The following is a 5,000-nucleotide window of genomic DNA, read 5'->3' as shown; positions in this document are numbered from 1 at the left end:
GAGCGCTGACCGACGGGCTATTGAAACTGAATGGCTGGATCTATAAAAGAGCCTAAATGCAGTTGGATTTGGAAAAAAAAAAGCGTTCGTTTATTAAGCACCAATGGGTGGAAACAACAATTTAAAAGTTTTAATGCCCTCAAGTTTTAATTCTGGGTTTCATTGATTTGAGAAGTGAGCAAATTTTCGTTGGCATATACAAAATCTGCATATTTATGCCCGTTGATCATTTCAAGCTTGAGTCATTTTACGAGTTCGCGCTGAACATGAAATAATGCACTGTAACTAAAACTGCAACAAGGCGCGCATTTTATATCAGGTATCAAACATATGTGCAGGATTTCAAGGAGTGAGCTGCACGTTCCGTTTGATAAACTTCCTAAAGTGCCCTGTTGTGTCTAAAGGTCAACAACTAATTCAACAATAAGATTATGGTTGGGGTTTGTGTTACTGTTATGTTTGGGTCAAGGTTAGGACTAGTTAGGGTTAGGGTTAAAGAAATCGAAAGGCCAGAAGCGAATTTTGTTTACTTGAAATATGTGGCTTATTTAATGAAAGGAATATTCCAATATTTGGGAAGTTACTCTTCATGACGGGAGAAAGCTGAATGTAGGTGAACCATTTTGATTACCATATCGGAGGCTTTTGGACGAAAAGCGTGACACAACTACGCACACAACAGACTGGAAAATTTTACAGGCACCCAGCGACGAGTTTCTCTCAAGTGCTTTTAAACGCTGTTCTAAGCTTTTCGATCATTTTAGCCTGGGCTATAAGTTTTTTATCTGTTCGGTTATTCCAGGGGAACTTGAAGCTCTTTGAATTTGCTAGGGAATTTTTGTCAACTTCTCGAAAATCTTAGGTATTGTATCCTTTCCGAAACTCATAGCTGGCCTTTTTTCGGTACTCTCGAGGACATTTTTATCAATCAGAAAGAAAAAAAGGCATTAACTTTTTCAGATCACGAAAGTTCGATGTGAAAATCCCCAAAGAAAAGACTTCCAAACAGATAATTTAACGAAACGTTCCGTTGGATGCCTCACATTGTTGGTGACGGAACAGAATAAAATGTGTGTTGTCGGCCGCTTTAAGGAAACAGAACTCCCAGATGCGTATTATTTCATGGATTTCCCCCAACAGATGAAGTTCTTCTCAGAGAAGGAGTGTTCTGGATTATTAGAAACGAATTCAACCAATCTGAAGCATTTGACGCCTGTTGCGAGCATCAAGAGTAGGGCAAGAGTACAGCTTTCAAGATCAACTTATGCCTAGTTTATACGTCGCGCTATCGTCGAATTTAATTCAGACGAATTTAAATTCGTTCTTCCGTCGACATTAATTGTACCGTGGTTTTACACGTCGAAATTACTGGGTCGAATTATGGTCGAATTTATTTCTCAGCCGGAATGCAATATACCTGGTCATAGGTGTAATTAATAATGTACGGAAATAATGTATGCATTTCAATCGACTGATGACGCTTTAAAGATATTTTATCCGTCTTCTTAAGACGGATAAAGCGTATAAGACTAATTTAATTTAACAGACGAATTGAACTCGCTTTAGACGTCGCTTTATCGTCTAATTTATTTTAAAGTAGGACCTGGAATTAACTTCGTCTGACTTAATTTCGACGATAGCGTGACAAATAAACTAGGCCTTAGTCTGCGTTCGCACGCTAGATCAAGCATTTGTCGTGCAAAAAGTACTTCATTAATTAAAAAAAAGTACTGTGCAGACTTAAATTTGTGGTAGCGTTCAGAATAAAAGATTCCGGTTCAAAAATTAAGATGCGCGTTCATTTAAAGCAGCTACATGTACACCTAACCACGAGCAGGAAAATTGTTTGTTTGCATGTATCTTTTACTTTTTCATTTTCTTCCGCGCTTTTCTCAGCAAAAAAATAAAAGATTAAAAATAATTATACAAATAAATATAATTTTAAAATCCATAAAACATAAAAAAAGAAACTTACGATTGAGACAAACAGATTTAAGATCGGAATATACGTAAGGGTGGGACTGTATTAAGTTATATATGTATCAAGTAACAAATAAGAAGTCAAACATCTGTCATTTTACGGTTGATCTACGTTTATGTTTTTGATATCTCGTCGAGAATGCCGAAATTTCGAGCTTCGTAATCTAGAGTTTTCGATTTTAGCTGTCACGATTGCTAAAACTCAAGTGTAGCTATGATCTTCAAGTGTAGCTTCAAGTGTAGCTTCGATCTTCATATGATTCATTTCATATACCATTTCACCACTGATTCATTCCTCACGGGACCATTAGAACCCACAAATGACCAGCTCCCAACGTCAATGGCTTCATAGCTTAGTTGGTTAGAGCGTCGCACCGGAATCGCGAGGTCACGGGTTCAAACCCCGTTGAAATCCTGAAATTTTCAGGCTTTTCTACGCAATTGCAAAAATTGCGCTCATAACTGCGAAGATCATAGCTACACTTGATTTCATATCCGCAGTTCATATATGATGCATTTCATATACCATTTCATCATTGCTAAAACTATCGGAAGTGACCAAAAAGCCACCTAGAAAATTCTACAGACTTGATGTTCCCCTAGGACATCCGAACAGATAAATATTTTGTAGGGCAGACCCAAACTCACTAAACGAGCTTGTAAAGCACTGTAGCAAACATTTAAAGCAAATCTAAGGACTTCCGAAAGATTCCGTCGTTCGGTGCCCCTGAATTCTGATCCATATTTATATCATAGCCAGATACATTTCCGTACGTTTGCCTCGCAATCTCAATTTGCAATATGGCAGAAGGCACTAAGGACTATGAAGCGGTGTTAACAGAGGAGGAAGATCAAAATGAAGGTATGATCAAATACATGAGGGTAGGAATGGGTCGGAAAAGGGTCGGAATTGTCTTTTTTGGGGTTTCTACCTTGTAATTGAACTCCCAAGTATAGAAACAGACCCATGAATTGAAATATCAATTTGCACACTGCGCATGAGTGCGACTACGCAGTGAACGAAGACCTACAAATGGACGACAGTTTTCGTGGTCTGTACTCTTCAGTGTAGACCATAGAAGTGACGTCATAAAATGTTTAGAACTCAAGATGAAACACGATCGGCTGTAGGCGAGGGGTCCCACTGCACAAGTTTTGGACATTTTATTATGTCATTTCTGTGGTAGATAAGATTTTAGCATCACCCATCTAGTGGACTAATTTAAACCCTGCCTTTTAATTGGCTATGCTACTAGAGGACTATAAGTAATAGTACTCAGTAGCGAAAAGCGTGACGCTTTCTTTAGTTTTATTCCCAAATAAATATTTCTTCAACTTGAATTTGCTAACTTTATTATTGCCTTTTTTGTCCGACTAGTTGGGTGATACTAAAACAAATACACCCTTCACCCTCAAGGGCCACGGGTCTAATTGTTAAAGAGACCACAGAAAACTGCTGTCGATTTGTCTTTACATACATACATACATACATAATTGACCGCTCCCCATTAAGGCTTTTCAGGACCAACGAAACACAGTTAACGAAACGACAGAACAGAACAACAACAACAACAGCAACAACAACAACTGTTAAGAATCCCAACTGGTCGGAGGCAAACCAATTGGCTATTTACAAGTGCTGCTGAGAAGTTGAAGCAGGGACTACCTGGAACAAATTCAATGAGTGGTCAGAGTGGGTCTTGAACCCGGGATCTCAGGATCTCAAGGCAAGCGCCCTAACCACTGGACCACACTAACCTGTTTTTTTATTATACACCAATAAAATACCAGGTGAGTTTTCGCGCAAAAACATGACACCTTCACACGTGAAAAGATCACCGTTCAGTAATTAAATGGGCTACTTCAGATCCGATTTGACAGGTAGTCATCAAATGACGTCATCAATTAAAAAAAGGCAAAAGGAGGGACGTGCTTAAATTAGGGAAAAGTTGGAGCATGATGCAACGTAGCGTAACCCTAACACTTGTAACAACACATAAGTCGCATAAATTAGGGTTTGGTTGATGAGATGCAAGTCACGTACGTACACGAGATGACAAGGCGAAGAGTGTGCATGAAGTAGGGGCAAGTTTGAACATGTAACTCTAGCCCAACAATACTGCAAAATATATTAAACGCCCGCGTGTGTCAACGTATGATAGAACTGTGTGTGCATATCATTTTCGTGGTGTGTGAATATCCTGGTTGGAGTGAGAGCTTCTTCCTGCTTTGGAGTTAAACAGTAAAGATCAGGTGAGTAGCGCAAAAAAGCTATAATATGGGGACAAGAAAGCAATCACCAACAGACAAGATGACCTCATCAAAAGCCAATCACAAACAGCCAAAATGACCTCATAAAAAACCCATGAAAACATGACAAAATGAAAGTTTTAGCGGACAAACGTTCGGAATATTCCAAACCAAGTCACTGCCGTCTTTTTTTGCAATGTTTAAAGCCCGTCACGCTTCCATGACTCTAATAGTAGCGCTATTGTTTTTCATCCAAAGCGATAATCCTGTCTTTACTCAAGTTTACCATTTTATTTTCATAACGTTCGTTTATCAATCAACCATAGCATACGCTAACTCAAATTTTTGTTAGAAAACGCTTGAAAAAAGGGAGCAGCAATGGTTCTAAAATTCTGTGCCTTGTCTGAAAACGCTTGCAAAAAAATTTGGATTTTGAGTAGCGTTTGAGACCGTTGTATTTTGAAGCGGGAATATTTAGTTAGTTTCATATCGTATTTCAAAATGTCGTTCACAACATTGTGAAGCAGTGAGCAAACAACAACATATTTCAAAAGCTATCAAAAACAGCCAAAACGAATTCATCGTCATCCAAATAAAATGGAGAATAAAAAAAAATTATGTAACTATCAACTGAACGAAAACCTTCCGTTTGCAGTACTTCGCCTCACTTTAGCAAATTAATCACTTTCGTTCAATTTTTTTTTTTTTCGCGTGACACCGGTTCTGCAATGGTTTCAATTAAATTTTGGCGCGGGAAATTTTCGCGACTG

The 5,000-nt window shown here is 38.5% G+C and overlaps 1 long non-coding RNA gene across 1 annotated transcript in view; it reads left to right on the top strand.

The window, feature by feature from the left end:
• LOC137971309 (uncharacterized) overlaps window positions 1-5,000 on the top strand; it is a 10,478-nt gene that overhangs the window by 127 nt on the left and 5,351 nt on the right. Inside the window, exon 2 of the long non-coding RNA XR_011116952.1 lies at window positions 2,737-2,842. This is a non-coding gene — a long non-coding RNA (uncharacterized lncRNA). The remainder of the gene's footprint in view (window positions 1-2,736; window positions 2,843-5,000) is intronic.

This window comes from Montipora foliosa, chromosome 9 (assembly GCF_036669935.1).
Source record: "Montipora foliosa isolate CH-2021 chromosome 9, ASM3666993v2, whole genome shotgun sequence".
Classification (NCBI taxonomy): domain Eukaryota; kingdom Metazoa; phylum Cnidaria; class Anthozoa; order Scleractinia; family Acroporidae; genus Montipora; species Montipora foliosa.
This window is presented reverse-complemented; position numbering and strand designations above follow the sequence as displayed.